General features: G+C 43.2%; 1 long non-coding RNA gene across 1 annotated transcript; it reads right to left on the bottom strand.

Annotated features, from left to right (window-relative positions):
- Window positions 1-301: 301 nt before the first annotated feature.
- Window positions 302-26,883, bottom strand: LOC122551262. Its single transcript, XR_006312067.1, has 3 exons — window positions 26,732-26,883; window positions 8,094-8,253; window positions 302-344 (listed from the first exon to the last, which is right to left on the bottom strand). It is a non-coding gene; the product is annotated as an uncharacterized LOC122551262 (long non-coding RNA).
- Window positions 26,884-27,219: the final 336 nt, after the last annotated feature.

The following is a 27,219-nucleotide window of genomic DNA, read 5'->3' as shown; positions in this document are numbered from 1 at the left end:
CCCTCACTATCTTGACATGAACTGCATGTTATGATCACAGCACTGAATTGAAGTTGTGCTTTCTAGCTCCTTCAAAGGATCCATCTGCTAGGCTCTGCATATTTGAATTAATTGAACAAGATCTTGTCTGATACAATGCTGACACAAACATCTGAGAGTGAGCATCTCATTGAACGGTTATCTCATGTAGATTATTTATTACAGACCCTTCATTGATGTAGGTTAGCACTGTTGCCTCACAGCGCCAGGGGTCCCGGTTTGTGTCACGGCTCAGGCGTCTGTCTGTGTGAAGTTTGCATGTTCTCCCCGTGTCTGCGTGAGTTTCCTCTGGGTGCTCAGGTTTCCTGCCACAGTCCAAAGATGAGCAGGTTAGCTGAATTGGCCAATCTAAATTGCCCATAGTGTTCAGGGATGTGTAGGTTAGGTGCATTAGTCAGGGGCAAACATAGGATATTAGGGTAGGGGAATGTGCTTGGGTGGGTTACTATTCAGTGGGTTAGTGTGGATTTGTTGGGCCAAAGGGCTTGTTTCCACGCTATAGAGATTCTATAATTTAAAAAAAAGACCTCCAGGATTTTGTGCTATATATTTGCAAGTGAGGATGGCACAAATTAGAGGGAGTTTGGGGGTAATGGTGATGTTCCCATTGCAACTGCTGTCCTCATCTTTCATTGTGGAAGAGGTTGCAGGTTTGGGAGAAGCCGTTATATCAGTGTATCTCATAAACGGCACACGACACTGCGATAGTAAAAATTGTGAATGTTTAACATAATTGATAGGGTATGAATGGAGCAAATAAACAATACCAAGAACTACAGATGCTGGAATTCTGAAATAAAAACAGATATTATTAGAAAAACTCAGCAGGTCTGGAAGCATCTGTACTGAGAAAGCAGAGTCTATGTGACCGTTCTTCAGAACTAATAGCAGCTAAGATAAGGTTATATGTACTGCTGGAGACAGGGAGTGGGGCGAGTGATAACAGAGGAAGAGGGTGGGTGGAGATAGGGTCCATAGGAAGAGAAAGGCAGGCAAAGGCATGGAGAATAGTAAGCCAGGGTTCGAGAAAATCTGAAAATGGGATCATAAGTGGATAAAAATGGGCTGACTGTGCTGAAAGCAGCCCACGTGATGACAGGGTCTGGGCACTGGAGATGGGTAAATGACATGGAAGAAGGCATTCAGAAAGTAACATTATTGATCTCAATATTGACTCCTGAAGGCTGTAGGATCCCCAAGTGGAAAATGAGATGCTGTTTTTCTAGATTACATTGAACCTCGCTGGAATACTGCAGCAAGCCTGAGACAGAGATGTTGGCCAGGGAACAGGGTGGTGTATTGAAGTATCAGCTGGAAGCTCAAGATCATTTTTACAAACAGAATGTAAGTGTTCTGAAAAGTGGCGGCCCAGCCTGTGTTTCATCTACCAGTGCAGAGGAGGTCACATTGTAATCAGCGAATACAATATAGATTAGCTCCTCATCCCCCATTGGGATTGTCTAATGGTTATCCACTTCTTCCTGGAACAAAGACCTGTACCATTCTTATCCACCACACCCCTCCTCCATCTGGCTAGGCTCGACTTCACTTTGACAACTTTTCCTTTAGTTCCTCCCACTTGCTTCAGGTCAGAGGGGTGACCATCGGTGCCCGCAGTGTCCCCAGTTCTGCCTGTCTTTTTGTATGGTACATGGAACATTCCTTGTTCCAGTCCTACTCTGGCTCTCACTCAAAGCTCTTTCTCTGGTACATTGATGAAAGCTTTGGTGCTACTCTTGTTTGGTATTGGAAAACAATATCCATTTTGCTCTAAATTCCACCCTGCTCCCACCTTCACCTGGTCCATCTGACTCCCTTCCCATCTCTGGTTCCATTTCTGGGGATAGGCTGGTCACTAATATCCACTACAAACCAACCCACTCCCACAGTTACTTCGCCTATACATCCTCACATCCTGCTTTCCTTAAAGACTCTATTCCCTTCTCCTAGTTCCTCCATCTCTATCACATCTGTTTTGATCATGCCAACTTTGGCGAAGAGGCATCTGAGATGTCCACCTTCTTTCTCAGCTGAGGATTCCTCAGCACCATCATTGACAAGGTCCTTAGCTGGGTCCAACCCACATCCTGCACTTCAGCCCTCACCCTCTCTAATTCTTTCCACAACAACGAAAGACTCCTCCTTGTCTTCACCTATCATTCCCACCAGCATCCATATTCAGAGGATCATTAGTTGCCATTCCTGTCAGGTCCAGTAGATGCCACCAACAAAAACAAATTCCCCTCCCCTCCTTAGTCAACCTTCCACAAAGATCATTCTACCGGGAAATCCTGGCCCACTCCTCTTTCACTCCCAACAGCTCCCCCACAGCACCTTCCCCTGCAATTGCAGAATTTGTAACACCTGTCTGGTTACTTCATCCCTTCTCAATGTCCAAGGGCCCAAACATACCTTTCCAGGTGAAGCAGCACTTTACCTGCACTTCTCACAATCTAGTCCAGTGCATTTGCTGCTCACAACGTAGTCCCCTCTACAGTTCTGGGGATTGCTTTGCGGAACATCTACGTTCTGCTTGCAAAAATGACCCTGAGCTTCCAGTTGACTGCTCCTTCAACACGCCACCGCATTCTCTGGTCAGTGGGTCTGTTCCATGCTTGCTGCAGTGCTTCAGCGAAGCTCAGTGAGAGCTAGATGAACAACATCTCATTTCTTGTTTGGGGACACTGCAGCCTCCAGGACCCAATATCGAGTTCAATAATTTTAGAGCCTGAACACTTTCTTCCATGTCCATTCCCCACCCCCAAACCTCAGGCCCTGTCATCACACCAGCGTAGTCAACCTGTTTCCAACGACTGATGGTCCCCAATATCAGCTTTTCTTCCTCCTTGGCATAGTAGTAACTAGCAGTTTGTTTGTCTAACTGTCTTTCTCTGCCTCTGGGCTCCATCTCCACCTATCCTCTCACCCCTTTAACACTTGCCCCTCCACCCCTGTCTTCAGCATGTGTACCGCCTTTTACTAGCTACTATTGGTTGCAATGAAGGGTCAGTGGACTTGGAATAATGACTCTGCTTTCTCACCGCAGATGCTGCCAGACTCACAATAATTACTTTCAGTAGTTTTGGGTTTTTTTCGAGAAAGGAAATTGTTTTGGTTTGGATGTTGTTCAGATGTTTCAGTATTGTTGAAACATACTGTAGGGAGACAATATTCCTCTCCAGTTCTGGCTTATGCTTGGTTCTGGGAAGGTAGGGAGGTGAGCCCCTTGATCCAAAATACCCAGACTTTGATCTATGCCTGTTTGTAGCTGGTTAACATAAGTTCCTAATTAATCGTGTTACCTTTAGGTATGGGGAAGGTGGAGAAATTCACTGATAAAACGCCACTGAATTTCAGGAGGACATGGCTATATACTCCCAGGTTGGAAATAATCATTGTTAGGCATTTGTGTGGCATGAATCTTACATGTAATTTATTATGGAAGGAAAAGTGAGGACTGCAGATGCTGGAGATCAGAGTGGAGAGTGTGTTGCTGGGAAAGCACAGCAGGTCAGGCAGCATCCAAGGACCAGGAGAATCGACTTTTCAGGCACATTCCTGATGAAGGGCATATGCCCGAAATGTAGATTCTCCTGCACCTTGGATGCTGCCTGACCTGCTGTGCTTTTCCAGCAACACACTCTCCACTCTGCTCTCCAGCATCTGCAGTTCTCACTTTCTCCTGTGCAATCATCAGCAAACATCACACTTCTGATGTTATGCTGGGGGTAAGGTCATTGATGAAACAACAGAAGATGTTTGGGCCATTCATGCAGGGGTTCCTAAGGGTAGTATCCCAGACTCAGTGAGATGATTGGTTTGCCAAACCACAGCCTTTGTGTTAGCTTTGAGTACAGCCAGTAGAGTGTGGGAGTATTCTATCTGGTTCCTTTTGACTCCTTTTGATTCAGGTTCCTTGACACTGCACCATGTCAAAAGATGTCATGTTCTCAAGGGCAGTCACACTTCCTCTCTGAAATTCAACTCTTGTTTCCATGTTTGAACCAAGACTGTAGTAAGGTTTGGAGTCAAATGGCCTCATGACATTTTCTGGTCATTGCTGGGTCTTATCAAGTTTCACTATCATGATGATTACTCACAGGCCTTGCTGCAAGCAGTACTGATTCATCTGGTAGCTCTCTGCCTTTGTGTCTTCACTCTTGTAGCTGCCTATTTTGTCTCTATTTGGAAATCATTGCTAATTATGCTGTGTGCACCAAAGTTATAGCTTAGTGCAAAAGCCTTTTTCGTTACAGGGCTCAGCTGCTCACTTTGACATGTATAATGAATATGTCTTCCAGACCTCCTCTAGTCTTTCAACTTGTCAGCTAGAATGTCAGGGGAATTCATCAGATGAAAAGCATGGAAATGATCAAACTATCATGCAGATTTGTGTTGTATTTTGCACTTGTACTTTCCCTGAGTCAGCCTGAGCAAGCATCCTTTGTTCTGTTAACTTTGTGGTCACCAACAATTCCCATTGTTTTATCTTCTTCTTGTGCAATCAACCGAAGAAAGACAGTACAGCAGGGTGAGTTACTGCATGACATAGTTCCAATTTCTAAGAGCCCTGCAGTAAATTGATTGCGCTCTGGCTGCTGCTTTTCCACCTTGTCACATTCACTAGGGCTTCATATGTCACACAGTTAATGATAGGCTCCTTCAGCAACTCAGCCGTATAAAAGATTCAACAACTTTAAGTAGCACAGATATCCAGACATAATATTGTACGGGCCTGTATATCAGCTTGTTAGTTTAATGCTGAGAATCTGTTTTCGCTTTCAACTTATGCCCTGGTGAAGTTTGCTTTCTTCCTCTGTTGGATACAACTTCAATGCAAGGGATATGGATGTGCAATAAGTCAACTTCTTTCAATTGCTTCTGGAACTGAAATGTGTGAATGTTACAACTTGCCCATGTTTCAGAAGGAAGCCAACTAAACAAGGCAGCGACCTGACATTTCCTATTTTTAGACAGAATGATTCTCTTTAAGTCATTTGAGTTTCTTGTGCACTTTGATTTGATGCCTTAAAGAAAGTAAAGGTGCCAATCATGGCTAACTCTAATGAAACCAACAAAGGGAGTGAATATGTTATGCCAAATAGAGCAGATGAAATACAGATATAAGCATCGGTATGAAAACTTATTTAATGCACTCTGAGATCAGAAAGCTGAACATGAAAGTAGCTGGAGCTTCCCCCTTTCCATCTTTGCTGACTGACTGCCTTTTCAGTTCTGTTTGCATGCATTGCATACAAAGTCTTAAAATATTATTATATAGGCATGTAATTCTATTAATTACATAAAAGATTTGTGAAGAGTGCTAAAACACAATCATCGCTTGATTACGTTAATAGCTGTGCCTATTATGTTTGTTGACATAGTTGCGCCTGCAAATTACTTGTATAATGTTTATTATGCGCGCTTGCAACAATTCAAGCAACTGTCAGTAGAAAATGAAGACTGAGCTCATAACTGGGAAGATCAAATTAGCGCTGATTTAAGCCTATTCTCTAGAACATAGCTGTCACCTGCAAACCTCTACTCAGATAATGATAAACAGATTTGTGAATTAAAGGGCACCACTTGCAGATTTATGTGGCAAAATCCAACTTTCACTGGCTTGCACTATAACTGTTCCTGCTCAGCACAGTCAGCTTAAGTTATTGCCTGTGTTTCTGAACCTGCCACCAATAAAACTTTATTTTCGTGAGGTTGAAATAACTTAAACATGCATGTCCTTCTCAAAGCAGGCTTTCTTTGCCCACATAATAGATAGGCTTTAATATTTCTCAATGTCAGTGCACACTCACAGTCACTGTCAGTTTGCTTTTCTTAAAAATAGCCCTCAAGCTGGTTGATGGGGAGAGCTGGATGTGTGATTGGCCTGTAATCACAATGGAAAAATATAATGGATTATTGGATAGAAAAGCCAAGGAGGCGAATGACAGAATGCCACTTTGGAATGAGCTGGAGATCCAGTATTTTTAAATCACTGTCACCTAGAATAGCCTTACACTGCCTTTGTTCCAAGCATCAATAATCAACCATTTCTCATGGGAAAAAGAGAGAGCCAGAGCTGATTTGGAAGAGAAGAAACCTTGTGAGAAGCTGTCACTGTTTTACGTCTGGGCTACCGGTGAAAGACTTCTTTTCTTATTTACCACATTGGAACAGAATGCTACAACAATTCCCGTGGGTTTCAGGATCCACAACTAGAAATGAACAGTGCTTTTGTGGAAGGAAAAAAATATTTCTGAAACATTCTAGTGCCGTTCTGGTATATGAAAAAAGGAGGTTTTATTTCGGCTGTGCAAATCATACATTGAAATCCACAAGCCTGATTTTTAGCTCATCCTCCTGGTGGTCGAATGATTCCCATTGTGAAATGTAGAGTGTTGTTCAGAATCAGTACCTCCTGCTACAGACAGGCAGAGAATTGATAATACATAGAAGTTGAAACTTGATGATGCCATTGGATTGGAATGCAACTTGCACCCTGCATGCTTTAACTAGTAAAATATTCCAGTCAAAAGCTTTCATCAGTGCAACAACTAGTGCCCTGTAAGCTATAATACACAATTCAGTCCAAGTCACTATATTTACATGTTTGCATAAAGCATACTAAGAGCCTGTGCACTTAAATCACCCACTCAGTCCACATGACAAATACAGGGGGACATGGAAAAGAGTTTTTTTTTTAAGGATCAACTTAGTTAAGTGTTAGGAAGGAAATTCTAGAGTCCAGGATCTCAGCTCTTGACTCTACAACCACCAATAGTAAAGAAATTAAGATGTAAAATGTGCAAGAGAACAGAATGGAAGGAGGGCAGATATCTTGGAGTGTTGGTGGGTTATACCAAAGTGGGTGAATGAGATAATGGGCGGGGGTAGGTCATATAGGGATTTGCAAGCAAGCATGGGAATTTTAATACTAAAGTGTTATTTTATCAGGAGCCGATGCAGATCAATCAGCACAGTGGAGAAGGTGAAATGAGAGTCAGAATTATGGGAAAATGTAAGTTTCCAGATAGTAGTAGATGGGAGGCCAGGCAGGAGGGCAATGAAATAGATACATTTACAGGGACATAGCTGAGGATTTCATCCACAGCTGAGCTGAAATGAGGCAAAGCCTAAACACTTCACAAAGTTGACATTAGTAATGGGACAGACATCTAATTGGGAACCTAATCTGTGTCGAACACAGTGAAATTTGCAGCAGGTAGGATTGAGGTCCTCATAAGCTGACATTGTATATTTTTATGGTATTCTTATAGCCTAGCAGGAAAAAGAGTGCCCCACTGGCAACGCCTTATGCCTCATAAAATCCTCCATTGCCCATTGGCTATCTCACCCGTCCTCCAACATGTTGATGAAGCCTCAACTAAGCCTCACATGGCAGATGTTTCCCAAGTACCCTCTTCTGTCTCCTGCATGACACACTTATGCCCTGACTTAAAAATGCTATCTAACAAATAACAATGAAAATCCAAGGCTAAGCTGAGGTTCTAATCACTTAAACCCCAACCCCTCCAAAAAAGATAGATTTCAGATGGGTGAGATGCAAATACTTCAGAAATTTCAAAACCAGACTATAACCTTCCTTATGTTTGACTACTCCTGTCTGAACAGAAGGGAGTTGGTCAAGTAATTACGGCACTGAGATGCATGCCTCAGGTTTAATCTGCTGACCAGGTTTAATACTGGCTTCCCTGGTTACAGGCCTCACTCACCCAAAAGCTAAAGGGAGGCAGAAACAGCCTTGTGGAAGAATTGCTTCCCGCCAGCCCACCAAGCTTAACCAGTTCTTTGGGAACTGTACCACCGAACCTCAAACCATTATCTTTGTATCCCACAGGAGCAGGATGCTGCCTGACCTGCTGTGTTTTTCCAGAACCACTCTAATCTTGACTCTAATCACCAGCATCTACAGTACCCACTTCTGCCTTCATATCCCACAATCAAGTATCAGCACCCTTCCTGGGGTCAGATTCAGACCTCCCACCTGTACTGGACATTGGCTACCTCCCCACACCCACCACAATCTCCTTTACCTGCAAACGGTAGCCAGTATCTCCTCACTCTTCAACCCGAATGTCCTTAGAAAGGTCATCTTTAACTCAGTGGCAGGCTCGCTATGAACCGTAGAGCTGTGACCTTTCCTTGCTGACAGGGTTACTAGTTTCTCTGCTGGCTTGTAGAGACAGAAACTCCCTGAAAAACATAGCATGGTGTTAAAATTGGAAAGTGCACATCATGAATGCAATTTCTCCTTGCTCCACTTACAAGATGCACCCTAATAAATATTAGGCCCATGGTGTTCATTAACTAATCTGTTGGACCACTGAATCACACAACATTAATGATTATCCTGGTACTTTTCCAATTAGTCCCACTCCCCTGCTCTATCTCCTTAATCCTTAAATATAGTTTTCTCAATAGTGACTGTGTTTTGCCAAAGTAAGTTGTGAAGAGGGCATAAAGAGAAAAGTTAACAAAGAGGTAAAAATCTGACAATGGAGAATAATGTGGGAAAATGTGAAATTGTCAATTTTGACAGAGGGAATAAAATTAAGCACATATTTTAAATGGAGAGAGTTTGCAGGGCCCAGAGAAGCCAAATGATGCAGGTGTCCTTATGCCTGGATTGCAAGAGGCGAGTATGCAGGTAAAGCAAGTGATGAGAAAAGCAAATAGAATGTTATCATTTACTGGGAGGGTACGTGAATACAAAAATAGCAAGGCTTTGTTTCACATGGGACACTGGTGAGACTACGTCTGAACTACTATCAATAGTATTAATCGCCTCACATAAATAACAGTGTAACTGTATTAGAAGCAGTTCAGAGAAGGTTTATTAAATAAATAGCTGAAATGAGTGAGTTGTGTTGTGAGATTTGTATCAGCTGGAGTTTGGAAGAGTAAGAGATGGCATAATTGAAACATATAAGCTCCTGAGGGGCTGTGACTGGGTAAATGTGGAGAGGACATTTCCTCTTGTGGGAGAATCTAGAACTAGTGGTTACTGTTTACAAATAAGCGGTCACCCGCTTAAGCCAGAAATGAGGAGAAATCGATTCCCATAGATAGTTGTGCAAGTTTTAAACTCTCTTTCTCAAAAAGCATTTGGGCCAGAGTATTTGAATATTTTTAAGGCAGAGGTAGCTAGGTTTATCACAAGCTGACCTTATTGAATGGCAGTGCAGGATTGAGGGGCTAAGTGGGCTATTCCTGCTCCTCATTGGGCTATTGGGCTCCTCATTGGGCTCCTATTGGGCTCCTCATTGGGCTCCTCATTGGGCTCCTCATTGGGCTCCTAAGTGGGCTATTCCTGCTCCTCATTCTTACCTTCATGTTTAATTTTGTTCCAAAGTCGATTTTCAAATCAAACCTGAGTTGAGTGATAGATCATTGAATTGCCTCTAAGTCTAACTCTTAATTAATGTCCTTTTTGTTGGTGACATGGCCCGAGTTGACTGGAGATGCAGTTATCTAAGAATTCAGTTCATGGGTCCTGTGCATAATTCACCAATCTGCCAGGCCTTCTACAACTAATCCATAACAATCATAAATTCAAATGCAAGGAAAGAGCACTTTGTATGACTATTTTGATCAATCTTGCCAAATTGATTTCAAGGACAAGACACAGACAGACTTTTCCTTCTTACTATTGTGCGGTATGCGGAAAGCATGGACTAGTTCAGAGTAATTAATGCTGGCTAAACTATGGCAGAAATCACTTTCCTGACAGGATGTGGTCTGATAGATCAGATTTCCACACTTTAAAAGCATCAATTAATAACTTTGGGGACATTAATTTGAGCAGCATATTGAACATTGCAAATGCAACAGATGAGGGGCTTTGACACATACAAATGACATGAAAAAAAAATTGGTGAAAGATAAAAGCTCATAAGATCATCCAACAGGTCCAAGGAACACATGTGACTTTGTTGTGAGATAAACTTCATCTGCCTGGTAACATTCTAGAAAGCAGAGTAGATTTTGAAACTTGATGATTGTAATTATTTTTTAAAAAGTTTATTTTGCTTCTTTTGTGTTGACGTTATTATTCTTCTGTCCTTTTACACACAGAAAAAAATAGATCCCCCAATGGTTTCGAGGACAATCAGCAAGCATACAATGGAGTACCAGTATGTAGAATAGCCAGGGTTTGGTATCTGGGTAGGAAACCACATGGGGGAAGAAATAACTTCAGTGTCGGTGGAGAAGCGTCTTTCTCTCTCTGCATTGGAAGTCAGTTGTATTTATATTGCTTAGACAAGGAACATCTTTATGATTCCACAGCCACATATAGCAAATTGAGGAGATACTGAATGGAATCCTACTGTGAAATAAATCACTATCTAATTGAAGATTATCAAAGGTAAAAGACCTTGAGAGCTATTGTGGCGATACAGTTCTAGTGTAGACTTTTTTTTCCAAAATACATTTTTATTTTCAATTTTCAATCCAGGAGAGGTGATTTTATTTTCACTGTAATTTAAACATTTTAAATATTTACGAATGACAGAATTATTTATAAATCTCTGGATGAAGATATGAACTTGCATTGTTTCATGCGAAACCAATTTATTGAGTTACAAGCCAGTAATTACCCACTCATTAGATATTAAAAGTTCATAAAACTGAAATTATTTTTTGAGGCTGGTTGCTTATGAGTAGCAGAATACATATTAATGTAGCCATAGCACAGTAATGATGTGAATTATTTAACATAAAAATAGAAAATACTAAAGGGATGCAAAAGCTCAATCTGTTTATAGAGAGAAGAAAAGGCAAGGTCAATGTTGGAGGTTGAGACTTTCATTTTAAAATTAGAGATTTTTTATTCAGGACAAAAAGTTATGTCAGGAAGCACTGCTTCACATAAGAGATAGTGGAACTCCAGAATATTGTCCGTCAGAAAACTTTTGACATAAGGTCATTTGAAAATTCCCGATATTGATTACGATAGATAAAAATTAACTTCAGGATTTACAGAACTGTGTAAATGGAATTAAATATCAGTTTAACCATGATTTAACTCAAGCTGTGAAATGGCTTCCTTGACATGAACTGCCAATGGACTCAGTTGCACATGAAACTATTTCTTAGGTTTATTTTGATTTTCAGCCTTCATTTTTTTTTTCATTTTGTATGCCTTGGTTGTTAGAAATGTGTGTTGCTTTCCAAGTTGTGAAACAGGCTGAAAATGTATTTTTCCAGTTTGACTTTTTAATAATTGTTTCCACAGTTTCCCCTATGTTTTCTGTGCATTATGCAGAATGTATGTGATGGATCAAAGAGAATTCTTCATAAGCTATATGTGAAGCCTGAGAGAAAAAAACATTCTGCCTGACCCCTAGTGATTTTCCATGTTACTCATTGTGCTTTGGTAGATTTGACTAAATGTCCTTGTTTTGTGGTGATGGGGGGTAGGAAGCACAGATGGAGCCTGTGAGTGAACCTTGTTAATTTAGCTAGGCATACTGATAGATGAGCATATACTGCACCTGATACTATCACTTCTCCGTCAACATTTTACACAACATCAGGTTTTCCAGGGTGTGGTCTTACATTATTTTTAACTATTGGAATACCAAGCAACGACCACTCTGATCAAATTATTTCTCCCTCCGGAGACAACCTTCAAAAAGAAGGATGGTACTTTAAAATGGAATGTTCTGAGCAGCGTAAGCGTGGGAATTCCAAAATAATACTAATTCTAGACTGAGCGTGTGATTAGGAGAAAGTGAGGACTGCAGATGCTGGAGAGTCAGAGTCAAAAAGTGTGGCACTGGAAAAGCACGGCAGGTCAGGCGGCATCTGAGGAACAGGAGAGTCGATGTTTCGAGCATCAGCTCTTCATCAGGAATATGGGGAGGGCCAAGGGGGCTGAGAGATAAATAGGAGGGGGATGTGGCTGAGGGAAAGTAGCTGAGAGTGCGATCAGTAGATGGATGTAGGGGATGATGGTGATAGGTTGGAGTGAAAGGTGGAGCAGATAAGTGGGAAGAAAGATGGACTGGTAGGACAGTTCAAGAAGGCAGTTGGATATTGGATAAGGTGGGGGGGGGGGGAGATGAGGAAACTGGTGAAATCCACATTGACCCCATGTGGTTGAGAGTCCTAAGGCAGAAGGAGAAAGTGAGGACTGCAGATGCTGGAGATCAGAGCTGAAAATGTGTTGCTGGAAAGGCGCAGCAGGTCAGGCAGCATCGTCGATTCTCCTGTTCCTTGGATGCTTCCTGACCTGCTGCGCTTTTCCAGCAACACATTTTTCAGCTCCTAAGGCAGAAGACATGTTCTTCCTCTCTCCAAAGAGAGTTTGGTGATGAAGGAGGTCCAGGACATGCATGTCCTTGGTGGGGTGTGAGGGGGAGTTGAAGTGTTCAGCCACAGGGCTGTGGGGTTGATTGGTGCATGTGTCCCAGAGATGTTCTCTGAAACGTTCCACAATTTGGCGTCCTGTCTTCCCAATGTAAAGGAGACCACATCAAGAGCAGCAGACACAGTAGATGAGATCTTTGGAGGTGCAGGAAAATCTCTGCCGAATGTGGAAGGATCCTTTAGGGCCTTGGATGGAGGTGAGGGGGGAGGTGTGGGTGCAGGTTTTACATCATTTGCAGTGGCAGGGGAAGGTGCCAGGAGTGGAGGGTGTGTTGGTGGGGTGTGGACCTAATGAGGGAGTTGTAGAGGCAATGGGTCTTTATAGAATGCAGCTAGGGGTGGGGAGGGAAATATATCTCTGGTGGTGGGGTCTGATTGTAGCTGGCAAAAATGGCAGAGAATGATGTGCTGTATCTGGAGGCTGGTGGGTTGGAAGGTGAGGACCGGGGGGATTGTTACGATTGGAGGGATGGGGTTCAACTGCGGAGGAGCCCGCCCACCCACCCTCAGAGGATATGTTTTCCATCAGGTCTCCCGCCCACTCTCTGAGGACCCATTTGCCCATCTCTAATACACTCCATCCACTTGGACACCCTGGGCTTGTCTGTTATCCACCCTCGATCTCTTTATCTCCAACTGCCACTGCGACATTGACTGCTTCAACCTATCCACCCCTTTCATCCACTCCAACCTCTCACCCTCACAACATGCAGCTCCCTCCACTCCAACTCCAACCTCACCATCAAACCAGCAGACAAGGGGGGAGGGGTGGGGGGGAGCTCTGTGGTAGTTTGGCGCACCAAACTGTACACGCTGGAGCCAGGCACCAACTCATGGACACTTCCTCTTACTGTCCCCTTGACCATGACCTCACCTCCCATTACCAAACCATCATCTCCCAGACCATCCACAAACTCGTCACCTCAGGGGATTTCCCACCCACAGCCTCCAACCTCATAGTCTGGGAACCCTGCACTTCCCGGTCCTACCTCCTACCCAAAATTCAGAAACCTGGCTGCCCCGGTTGACCCATTGCCTCCACCTGCTCCTGCCCCACCGAACCTGTCTCCACATACCTTGACCCATCCTGTCCCCCTTGGTCCAGGAACTCCCCACATACATTTGGGATACCACCCCCACCCTTCACCTCCTCCATGACTTTTGTTTCCCCAGCACCCAACACCTCATCTTCACCATGGATATCCAATCTGTATACAGATCCATCAGCCATGATGAGGGCCTGAAAGCCCTCCGTTTCTTCCTCTCCCGCTGATCCAACCAATACCCTTCCACTGACACACTCATTCAATTGGCTGAACTGGTCCTTACCCTCAACAATTTCTCCTTTCAATCCTCCACTTGCTCCAGACCAAAGGGGTAGCCATGGGCACCTGCATGAGCCGAGTTATGCCTGCCTCTTCATAGGGTACGTGGAATAGTCCATCTTCCGTAGTTATACCAGCACCACCCCCCACCTGTTCCTCCACTATGTCATGCTCCCACGAGGAGGTTGAGCAGTCCATCAAATTCACTAACACCTTCCACCCCAACCTCAAATTCACCTGGACCATCTCAGACACCTTTCTCCCCTTTCTGAACCTGTCCATCTCCATTTCCAGCATCCAACTCAACAAAGACATCTACTTCAAACCCACCAACTCCCATAGCTATCTGGAGTACACCTCCTCCCACCTTACCTCTGCTAAAAACACTATCCCTTACTCTCAATTCCTCTGCCTCCACTGCATCTGCTCCCAGGAGGACCAATTCCACTACAGAACATTCCAGATGCCCTCCTACTTCAAGGACCACAATTACCCCTCCCACATGGTTAACAATGCCCTCCAGCACATCCCCTCCACTTCCCGCGCCTCAGTACTTGAACCCCATCCCTCCAATTGCAACAATGCTAAAACCCCCCAGTCCTCACCTTCCATCCCACCAACCTCTGGATACATTGCACTATCCTCTGCCATTTCTGCTACCTACAATCAGACCCACCACCAGAGATATATTTCCCTTCCAATCCCTTTCAGCATTTCGCAGTGACCATTCCCTCTGCGACTCCCTCGTCAGGTCCATGCCACCCCACCAACCCACCCTCCACTCCTGGCACCTTTCCCTGCCACCGCAAGATATGTAAAACCTGCGCCCACACTTGCCCCCTCACCTCCATCCAAGATGCACAAGGATCCTTCCACATCTGGCAGAGATTTTTGTGCACATCCAAACACCTCATTTGCCATGTCTGTTGCTCTCGATGTGGTCTCTTCTACACTGGGGAGACAGGACACCAACCTGTGGAACGTTTCAGAGTACATCTCCTGGACACACGCAGTAAACAACCCCACCACCATGTGATTGAACACTAACTCCCCCTCCCACTCTGCCAAGGACATGCTAGTCCTGGGCCTCCTTCACCGCCAAACCCTAACCACCCAATACCTGGAGGAAGAACGCTTCATCTTCCGCCTTGAGACCTTCAACTTGGCTCCACCCTTTTGAACTATCCTACCTGTCCATCTTCCTTCCCACCTATCTGCTCCACCCTGCACTCCGACCTATCACCCATCAACCCCACCTTCATCTACTTATCACATTTCCAGCTACCTTCCCCCCCAGGTTGTGGGAATCAGAGGTATGGTATGGGCATCAAATGTTCAGGGGAGAAAAAATGGACACCCGGAGAAGGTATTGGAGACAAGGAAGGTCAGGTGAAGATCAGAAGTTGTGAGGGAGGGGAGGGGCGAGGATGGTGGTGGTGATTTTAATGGATGCATCTGATCATGGAGGATTGCCCAGGTGGACATGTTGGATTCAGTCAGTAAGTAAAAGGCACTTAACATCTGAAAGTCCCTAGTTGAACTTTAATGCTTAGTCCTCTGCCCCTTGCAAAACCTGTTTATCTTCAGTTAAATTTGAATTGTTCAATAACAATGAAGATTACAACCTCATTATCTCACCGTCCTGGAGCAACTCTACCCATTGTTTCAGCACTGTTCAGAACTAAAGTTCAAAGCAGTTTGTGCCAAAAATCAGGAATCTACCAGATTTTGCTTTCATCTCATAACTGTCAGTGAAAGTTCCTTTTACAACAATATTCTAAAAAATATCTTTTTCAATGCAGTTTACATAATTGCATTAATTTTGTTTTGTAATAAAGGACATTGTGGTCAAGAAGGTTGATATCTTTGTGCTTATTTTGCAAGAGTAAAGCAGAGACCTAACTGTTCACTAGCACAAACAGAGCAGATGCATTAGTGAAACACTGGAAATGTGCCACCCACCAGCACAGTAAAGGTGAAAAAGGGACAAGACCTATAGCGGAAACCATGGCACCTTTCATATAGGCATAGAGATGTTCACATCCATTCCTTTCAAAAAGTGTATTCACTCATGAGAGGTCGGCATTTCCGGCAAGGGTTAGATCAATAGCCCATCCCTAGTTTTCCTTGAGAAACAATGGTCACCTGGTTTTTTGAATTGCTGCAATGGGCGGAGTAAAGATTGTGAGCCGGGAAGTATCAGAATTTTAGTCCAGCAACAACGAATCACAGAAAGAGGCCATTCAACCCATTGAGTCCACACTAAACCTCCAAAGATCATCCCACCCAGATCCAGCTCCCCCAACTCTATTCCATAACCCCACATTTGCCATGGCTAATCCACCTAGCCTGAACACCCTGGACACTATGGGCAATTCAGCATGGTCAATCCACCTAACCTGCAACACTTTTGGACTGTGGGAGGAAACCGGAGTACCCAGAGAAACCCACTAAGTTATGGGGACAACATGCAAAGCCCACCCAAAGCTGGAATCGAACCCAGGTCTCTGGCGCTGTGAGGCACCGTGCTACCCATGGAGGAAGATGATCTTTTTAAAACATACAAAATCATGAGGGACTTGACAGGATGGATACCGGGATAATGTTTCCTCTTGTGAAGGAGCCTAGAACTAGTGAACACAGTTTGAGAATAAGAGGTCTCCATTTAAAGACAGAGTTGAGAAGATTCATGATTTCTCTCAGAGGTTTGATGGTCTGTGGAATTGTCCCTGGAAAGTATGGCAGCTGGGACATCGTATTTATTCAAGGCTGAATCAGATCAAATTTTGACAGATAAGTGAAACAAAGGTCATTTTGGGGGGAAAAAAAGGTGGGGTTGAGGCCACAGGCAGGTCACTGGTCTCACTGAATAGCAGATTCAAAGGGCTGAATGTCCTTATCCTGTTCCTTTCCTCCTATGTTTGGGAAGGGAGACCAGAAATGCCTTGAACAATTTAAAGCCCTTTTTGAAACACACTTTACAGAACTGCTAAGCTGGCTTCCTTCACGGCCTCCATGCAGCCTGATCTGTGGTCATTAAAGGAACTACTGTAGGCCACAAGCAAGACTGCAAATCAGTTGTAAATGAATATTGAATGAAGAGCAGCAGATTTGCAGCATCTGCTTGGCTGTCTCCTGGTTCTCTCTTCTTGACTCCCGCTCAGATTCTCCTTTCTTACTGACCACTTTTGCCCCTCTATCCAATTGCCCTCTGGCCATCTTTCCTCTCCCAACCTGAAGGCTGCTATTTACATTGTAGCAGCTGACATTTCAAACCCAGCTTGCCAGGGAGTTGCCTGGGGACAAATAGCAAACTTCTGCAGCTTGCCAGTTTTGTGCCACTGAGTTGCACACCCTGCTGGGTTTCAGTCTTATCCAATCTGGCACAGGAATTGTTTCCTGCACTCAGTTTACACCAGCACGATGACACAAAACAATTTCTTGGACTGTGACTTTGGATTTACTGAAATAAATGACAGCTCATTTTAACCTGATAGGGTGGAAGCCTGTTAAAATAGCTGAGACAATGACTATGGATTGTAAAATCCAGCACCTACTCACAAGCAGCCTCTAACACCTCCTCATGGCATTTTAAAATTCTGTGTTAGCATCCTGCTTGATTTGGCTTTGTGTCACAGTAGAAGCATTCACTTTCCTCACAGAAATTACTAACAATATTATTTCATTCCCATTAGACCCACGCACCGAGAAAGACGAGTAAAGCAGTACATTTGACATTCCACATAATGGAACTGGTTCCATGCTGGAGTGCCTAGAGGTCAGATATTAGGACTGATATTAATTTCTACAGCTTTATGCATGCGTTAATGCTATTAGAAGCAGATCATATTGTCTTTTGGTATACAGTTATTTCATTGCAAGCTCCTGCCGTGTCGCTTAATTGCCTGGTACTGACAGGATTGAATGCTGGGGCCACTTCAGGGCACCAATTAAAGAATTGTGAAGGACAAATCCATGCCAACTACCTAGTAGAGTATACTGCTGAATAGAGTTTTCCAATTAATGACAACAAGGAACATAACCTTAAAGTAGCACTGGACATGTGCATTCAACTTTTTCAGCATTACTACATTGACTAGTAAAATGTGAACTGCTTGTTCCTGTGATACTTTGAGCAAAATCTTGCAGATGTTAATTTAGCAGAGACACAAGAGGTAGACTGGATGTTAGAAATTAGCTGGAGAGAAATTTCAATAATGAGTTGATAGCTTGTCAGTTGTAAAAACCATTTTCTGCATAGCAAATTCACACTTCAGTGCTGTGCTGCAGTTAGATACAGTGCAGAAACCAAAACTATTTGGCACTGGAAGACGTATTATTGTGGCATACTTAGTGACTGCCATACGGACTTTGTAGGCCTGATGTGTATGAATCTATGCTCCTGTGTAAGCAATGGTGGGCCAAGATTTGGAAATTCTCCCCTCATCGCCTTTCATTTGCACTTATGAGAGGATGGATACACTGTCTAATATACTTACATTAGTGCCGGCAAATACCATGTACACTAGATTAGGGAAGAAGCAAAACAGATTTAATATTTGAGTCTGATATGACTCCTCGACAGAACCGGATTCAAAACATCAACTCTCCCCCTACAGATGCTGCCAGACCTGCTGAGTTGCTCCAGCATTCTTTGTTTTATTTCAGATTTCCAACACCTGTTGATTTTGTTTTATTGAAGCAAGATAAGTTGGTAGTTCCATAAATAGACCGGGCTTTAAACACATGCATTCTCATTCACTTCCAAACGATGTAAGATTGGGTTATCAAAGAATTACAAAGAAGTTACAACATTGAAACTGGCTAACTCATCTAAATAGTGCGTGTGCTCACAAAAGTATTAATCCCATGCATCCGTAATATTCCCACGTTTATTTGTCACCTTTTTCTTCAGCCACTCGTAAAAGCTTTTCTTAAATGTTGACATTATCTCAGCTTCCATCACAGATGCTGGTTGTTTATTGTACTGCTGAAGGTCTGCACACAGATAGAGATGATGCATGGCTTAATACAGCCTTTCAGAAGAGCATAGAGCATCATCAAAAACAATGACTGTTTCTTTCTCCGTAAATTTTGCCTGTCCTGAAATGCGTTTGACTGAGTGCATGACTTTGGGTATCCGTATTCAACTGACTTTTGTTATATTGCTAATGCTGCATAGAAATGGCGAGGGTGAGAATTATGGGGTAGAACTTAACCCTCCCTAAAAGCAGCAAGGAGGTGGTGTGAAGAACAGATGATTAGGTGGGTTGGCACTGGGAATGTTAGGCTAAAGTGAGGACTGAGTGCAGATGCTGGAGATTAGAGTCGAGAGTGTGGTGTTGGAAAAGCACAGCAGGTCAGGCAGCATCTGAGGAGCAAAAGCCCTTCATCAGGAAACTGGGAATGTTACCCTCTTGATTTGTACTCATCTGAGCAAGACTGAGGGGCTCAGCATAATAACAGGGGATGGTATTTGACAGTCACTCTTGTACTTATATCAAACTCACCCCTCACCCTGCCAACCCCACACCGCAACACCAAATCTCCACATCCTACCCCATAAACAGCACCCCTTACTCATCACTGATTCTCCCACTCAGGGGGTTAGGGGTGTGTTGCTCCAGTCCCCGGTGCTTTGGTGCTGCCAACTTCCAGAGATGCCAACCTTTGCTCCAGATGAGATTTTGTAATCTCGTCAGGTTTTGTAATTTTGTCAGAAAGCTCACTGACAGCCAATCAGGTAGATGATTGATGTATGATCCAATATGCTTTCTAATACGGTACGCCATGGGATCCCCTCCACAAAATATTTCCACTTTCAGGCTTAGTCCATAAGCACGCAAATTCCACCGGTGCACTTTGGTTGAGGAAGTTGCTTTTGTACACTGTACACAAACTGGAACACACTAAACACCTCAGGGCACTCCAAGAAAAAAAGATAGTAATTGGCAAATATAGGAAAGATCTGTTCATGAGAATTCACAAGTTAATCTGAAAAGTAAATACAAGAAAAAGACTGAGAGGAGAATCAATTTAGATTGGGAGTAAAGGAAAAGTGAAAGGAAAGTTTGTACCACGTTTTCCATGTAATGTGATTCATGGCTACGACTTCTCAAGTGAAAGCACTACATACAGGTCACACAACTGTGGCAGGTCACACAAAAGTAGAAGAGAGAGGGTGGTGGTGGAGGGTTGTTTTTCAGACTGGAGACCTGTGACCAATGGAGTGCCACAAGAATCGATGCTGGGTCCACTACTTTTCATCATTTACATAAATGATTTGGATGCGAGCATAAAAGGTACAGTTAGTAAGTTTGCAAATGACACCAAAAGTGGAGGTGTAGTGAACAGCGAAGGTTACCTCAGATTACAACAGGATCTTGATCAGATGGGCCAATGGGCCGAGAAGTGACAGATGGAGTTTAATTCAGATAAATGCAAGGTGCTGCATTTTGGGAAAGCAAATCTTAGCAAGACTTATACACTTAATGCTAAAGTCCTAGGGAGTGTTGCTGAACAGAGAGACTTTAGAGTGCAGGTTCATAGGTCTTAGAATGATGCACATGTGCATTGACATTGGCTGCTGCTCTAGTGTCCAGCCATTTCTGGTGGATGTTCATTGCCAGGAAGTGACATTCTCATGGTAAATGCTGCAACTCCTGTTGCTGATTCATTATCCTTGTCAGGGAATGGTGAACCTCTTGGAATGACCATCGTTCTGTGCTCAGTGCAGTTGGAGATGTCATGTCTTCCTCATCAGCTGACTGCAATGAAGGAGCAAATTCTCCATATGCATGCAGTTGTGATTCGATAGTGAGCCACTAATGCTCACTTCATACACTTGAGGTGACAACTGCTCTACACAGGTTCCAAGTTGTAATGTGGTCTGATGTTTTCTTTTTATCATCTTGCTTTTGTCATTCAGTCCTGTTTTGCTGACCTAACACAGCAAGGTAACATGACTTCATTGACATTGAAGTAGCTCAGCACTGTCACTGGCTGCCTACTCCAAGTAAAAGCTGCTTCTCATCCTTTGCCTAGTACCATACTTCCTTAGAAGTAAGCTTGTGTAGAGTTTTACACACTGACGATAGATTAGGCATGAATGCTGTTAGATCATTCACAAATTTAACAAATTGGTCGCATGCCTTTCACAATTGTTGGTTACAGTGTCTCTGCTACACCTTCAACTCACCTGGCTGCAGGTGGGATCCTTTCACTGACAGCACGTGTGTTGCTTGCATGACCTCAGGAGTCTTCAATCACATCTTTTTCTTGTTTAGCTACAGGTTCATCTGGTGAGTTCTCTCTAGCAGCCACAGTAAATTCTGATTGTGATCTGTGATGGCTTCTTCCACTGTGTCTCCACAAGAACATCATCCATGATAGCTTCTTCTTACTGTCAGTCTAGTGTGCTCTGGGTAAACACTCGTCTGGAGCACTGGAAAAGCCAAACAGCATGCACAGCCACCTGGAACCCCAGAATGGAATCAAGCTTTCACTTGCCACTCAATACCTTTTGCAACTCTGGTCATAAAGATCTTTTCCTTGGCCAATGATGGCAACATTCCTTCAATTCTTAATGTAGTGAGCTTTATCGAGATCTTTTTGATCCAAGCATACTCTCAGATTTCCAGTCTTTTTCACTGGTACTATGCTGCTAATGTAGTCTGTAGGAGTTGCCACTCGCTGCATTCCTCCTTTCCCTGTCTTCAGGCTAGACTCGATAGTAGCTACACCTCTCTTTGGCAGGATTGGTCTCACACCCTCACCTACTTAGAGATGAGGTCACCAGGAGAATAGCCAAAACCTGAAATAAATCTTTGTAATATTGAAGGAACTATTCAATAGTCAACGGCTTGGTGGCCTATCAAACACTGCAAATCTCCTCTGACACACAAAGGGTTACCTAACCAAGTTTTAAGCTGTTCAAGCTAAAATGGGTAGATCTTGCTTAATGTTTACTATCTGGAATTACAGAACTTTGCTGTGGGCAAATTGCACTCTCAACTTTATTTTTGGAACAAGGATTATTCCATCATATACACTCAAATTTACCTTGAAATTTAGCTTCGCATGTCTGCAAAGCTCAGAATGTTACATATGACACCAGTGACTGTCTGACATTTCACGTTCAATTGTTCACCTCTTCCTGCAGTCATCATTCTAACCGTCACAAACCATTTCTCAGCATCATACCCGATGATGTCAACATGTTTTCTGGTGTAGCGTGATTCATCCCAATCACCATCTGACATCTCTCCAGCTAACAGCTCCTTACAGTTATAACACAGCTTTCCTGACTGAAGCTACTTCTTTAATTTTGTGGATTATCTTTACATCTTTACTCTGGCCTTCATCTTCTCATTGGTCTTTCTGGAAGTATTTCTTCCTTTTTTTCAATATGTTGTTACTGCTCTGCCTGGGCTGTCTCTCAGCATAATAGAAAGCTTCAAATGTTTTTCCATTAATGGACTTCAGGTGATGGTTGACAATTTTGAAGCTGCTGGGCATGTTGATAGCTTCATTGAGAGTAGCAGATGCATTGTCCTCTTAGGATCTCTCATGTCTAAGGTAATCTGATCTCTGATGAGAACACTTTAAAGTTGTCCAAAAATAGAGCAATGAGCTAGTTATGTCAGTGCCATCACATACTGATCAATATTCTCCCTCCCTCCATAAGCTTTAATGCTGAGTTCAAATCATTCACAGGAAATATTAACGTAAGGTTCAAAAAATGTCTTTAGTGCTGGCATAATTTCTCCCACTTGGCTTTTCTGCCTCTCTGTGAGATCATGTGAACAAAACAGCTTGGAGCACTCTATCCCCTGCACTAACAAAAGAGTTGCTACATCTTATTTGTTCAGGCTTCTTATTCCATTCAATAGTCACCTCACTATTTTGCCACTGAGACTGGAGAAAATTCCAGTTCTGTTCCACATCACCTTTCGTTTCCACAGCACCAGGGACTGCACACTTTATATGCATCCTGACACACCCAATATGTCTATGTTTCAGATTGCTAACACAATTTATCATTGGAGTTTCCTAGAGTAGCTGGCTTTCTTATCCCTCTGAAAATCCACACAATTCCCACTGGACACTGCTGACAACTTATATGATGTAATGTTTTAATGACCAGTATGTCTAAAGTAAAAGCAAGTTACTCCAGAAGTTATATAATGATGGCGAGTCACAAGTGTCCAATCGACAAATTTATTTCTCTAGACACGATATATTTAGGCCTCAGTTTTCCCAGTGATTGATATATTCATGTGTGAAGTATCTCTGTTGGCAGCCTGCAGGTAAAGATAAAGTATCCAGACTTTATTCCTGATGAAGGGCTTTTGCCCGAAATGTCGATTTTGCTGCTCCTCGGATGTTGCCTGAACTGCTGTGCTCTTCCAGCACCACTAATCCAGAATCTGGTTTCCAGTATCTGCAGTCATTGTTTTTACCTATCCAGACTTTCAAATCAGGCAATCTGATCTGCCCAAAGGACTGGGCTACACACAGAAAACATACACGTTTATTTGACAATTCTGAGAAGTGGCAATCTGGCACATTAGAAGGGTGGAATAATTGGCAAAATTATGAAAACAAAAATCAGTACAATATGGGAACAGGTTCCCCACCCCCCCAAAAAGATTGTGCTAGTATGTAACACCTTTCTAAACTGAAAACCTTCTACACTGTCTATATCCCTCTATTCCCTGCCTATTCATGTATTTGTCAAGATACCTTTTAAACATTGCTCTTGTATCATTTTTGATATTACAAACAACAGGGCCCCATCACTGATCCCTGCGGAACACCACTGGTCACAGATCTCCAGTCAGAAAAGCACCCTTCCACCACTACATTCTGTCTTCTATGACCAAGCCATAGATGCCATGTCATTTCACCTTCTATATCAGCCTGCCATTAAGGACCTTGTTCAAAGGCCTTGCTAAAGTCCATATGGACAACATCTAACACCCAGCCCTCATCAATCATCTTTGACACCTCCTCAAAAAACTCAATCAAGTTTGTGAGACACAACTTTTCCCTCACAAAGCCATGCTGTCGATCATTAAAATATCCATATTTTTCTAAATGTGTGTAAATCTTGTCCCTAACCTTCGTCAATAATTTCCCTTCTAGTATCCTGCAAACAATGCACCTACGAATTAAAAATTGTAAATTAAATGTAGGTGTATCCTCAAACTCTGTGGGAAGCTAGGGAAGTGATTGATGAGCCCCTTGCTGAGATATTTGGATCATCTTTAGACACAGGTGAAGTGCCGGGAGAATGGATGTTAGCTAATGGTGCCACTATTTAAGAAAGGTGGTAAGGAAAAGCTAGGGAACTATAGACCAGTGAGGCTGACATTGGCGGTAGGCAAGTAGTTGGAGAGAATCCTGAGGGACAGGATATACATGTATTTGGAAAAGCAAGGACTGATTAGGGATAGCCAACATGGCTTTAGGAAATTATGTCTCACTATTTTGATAAATTTTTTGAAGAAGTAATGAAGAGGATTGATGAGGGCAGAGTGGTGGAAGTGATCTATATGGAGGTGAAAGTGAAGACTGTAGATCTTGGAGATTAGAGTCATGATCAGAGTGATGCTGGAAATGCACAGCAGGTCAGGCAGCTGATGATGGGCTCCTGCCCAAAACATCGATTGCCCTGCTCCTCAAATGCTGCCTGAACTGCTGTGCATTTCCAGTACCACTCTAATCATGATCTATATGGACTTCAGCATGGCATTTGACAAGGATCCTCATTGCTGACTTGTTAGTAAGGTTATATCACATGGAATACAGGGATAACTTGCCATTTGGATACAGAACTGGCTCAAAGGTAGAAGACAAAGGGTGGTTGTGGAGGATTGACTTTCAGGAGCCTGTGATCAGTAGAGTGCCACAACGATCAGTGTTGGGTCTACTGCTTTTTGACATATATATAAATGATTTGAAAATGAATATAGGAGGTATAGTTAGGAAGTTTGTAGATGACATCAACAAAGAAGATTACCTCAGAGTACAACAGGATCTTGATCAGATGGGCCAGTGGGCTGAGGAGTGACAGATGGAGTTTAATTTAGATAAATGGGATGTGCTGCATTTTGGAAAGGTAAATCAAGGCAGGGCTTAAGCACATAATGGCAATGTCCTGGGGAGTGTTGCTGAACAACAAGACATTGAAGCGCAAGTTCATAGTTCCTTGAAAGTAGAGTCTTGGGTAGATAGGATAGTGAAGAAGGTGTTTGGTATGCTTTCCTTTATTGGTCAGAGCATTGATATAGGAGTTGGAAGGTCATGTTGTGACTGTACAGGACATTGGTTAGGCCACTTTTGGAATATTGTGTGCAATCTGGTCTCCCGCACATAGGATATTGCCAGGGTTGGAAGGTTTGAGCTGTGGGGAGAGACTGAATAGATTAGATTCCCTACAGTGTGGAAACAGGCCCTTCGGCCTAACAACACAGATCGTCTGAAGAGCAACCCACCCAGATCCATTTCCCTACATTTACCCCTGACTAATGCACCTAACACTATAGGAAATTTACCAATTTACCTAACCTGCACATCTTTGGACTGCAGGAGAAAACCGGAGCACCCAGAGGAAACCCACGCAGACACTGGGAGAATGTGCAAACTCCACACAGACAGTTGCCCCAACGCAGGAATCGTACCCAGGTCCCTGGCACTGTGAGGCAGCAGTGCTAACCACTGAGCCACTGCGCCGCCCCAAGGCTGGGGTTGTTTTCCCTGGAGTGTTGGAGGCTGAGGGGTGACCTTATAGAGGTGTATAAAGTCATGAAGGGCATGAATAGGATAAATAGACAAAGTCTTTTCCCTGGGTTGGGGGAGTCCAGAACTAGAAGGCTTAGGTTTAGAGTGAGAGAGGAAAGATATCAAAGAGACCTAAGAGAACAGCTTTTTCATGCAGAGGGTGGTGCGTGTATGGAACGATCTTCCAGATGAAGTGGTGGAGGCTGGCATAGTTACCGTATTTAAGTCTTCTGGATGGGTATATGAATCGGAAGGGTTTAGAGGAACATGGGCTAAGTGCTGGCAAATGGGACTAGATATATTTAGGATATCTGGTCGGTGTGGACAAGTTGCATCTAAGGGTTTGTTTCTGTGCTGTACATCTCGATGACTCTATTAAGTTTGCTCAAATTGTTTGGTCACCAGCATTCTTGTACTTACTCTGTAGTGACTTTGCGCTGGCTCAACAGTTTCAAATTTCAAACTAATTCAATCGAGGGGCTCTTAATGTGGGGCAATATTTTGATGTAACTGAATACATTATTAGTTTTCCCAGTTTGTGAATCATTAAAAATAAAGTAACTGACTTGAGACGCAACACATATTAAAGAAGCAGGACAAAGGGCATCTCAGGTAATTATAAAGATGTATCTGGTCTCCTGATACTTTTGACAAAGCTGTTTTCATGATTAATGACATGTACTTGTTTATAAACCCTTTTGCACAGCAACAGCTCGGAGCATTTATCATTGTGCCTCAGCTTCATTATGAGATAAATATCACACAGGCACAACCCCAACTTGAGGGCTGCTGACCTCTCCAACCTATTGTCTTATATTTACCATTATGTAATTCCCACCTTAACCTTACGAGACTTTTGCAAGCACCGACTGATTCCTGATAACTTTCTCCAAAGTATCAAAATTCCCTTTGCTTTCAATGATTGACAGAACTGCACTGTGTGGTCCACTCTTTAAACCACCTACCGTTTTCCCTTAGATCAAAATATATCTGTTGAATTATATTTTTTATGAGGCTCCCCGATATTGCAATCAGCCCATCAAGCGGACTGTGTAAATATCATGATAAAAGCAACTGGGGAGTACAAGCAAATGGCAAGTCAATTTGATTATTTGCACACATGCAAATGCTACAGTAAAGAATACATTTTCACACCAGAGAAAAGTTTGGGTCCGAACTTACTCACATACCGTCGAGAAAGGAACAATTACAAAAGAATCCTTGCATCTCTTTCATTTCAGTGCAGAATCCAGAAATAACATATAATTCCAACCATCCTTCATCACAGCATAGGACAACACTGGGCCAGATTGTCCGAGGGGTGACAATCCCCCACAGATTGTCCGAGGGGTGACAATCCCCCACAGATTGTTCGAGGGGTGACAATCCCGCACAGATTGCCAAACTGGCCCTTCTCCTATTTTTAGAAAGGAGCTCAGTATTTCTGTGAGGAGATTCCGATCAGAGCTCCCTCAGAAATGCTGAGTCATACTTCAGTTCTAACCGTTCTTTCACAGCACAGAACTGTTAGAGGAAGAAACGTCGCACCCTCTTCTCTCAGCAGCCAGCCCTTCTATGCTGCGATGTAGAGATCCTGACGGCCACTTAGATAGCTGCTGTCAAACCGTAAATACATAAGGTCAATGTAATGTTAGCGTGCTCAGAGGTTAGAGTGTCA

The sequence above is a fragment of the Chiloscyllium plagiosum genome, chromosome 7, assembly GCF_004010195.1.
Source record: "Chiloscyllium plagiosum isolate BGI_BamShark_2017 chromosome 7, ASM401019v2, whole genome shotgun sequence".
Lineage (NCBI taxonomy): Eukaryota > Metazoa > Chordata > Chondrichthyes > Orectolobiformes > Hemiscylliidae > Chiloscyllium > Chiloscyllium plagiosum.
Note: the sequence above shows the minus strand (reverse complement) of the source record. Positions and strands in the feature narration are given on the sequence as shown.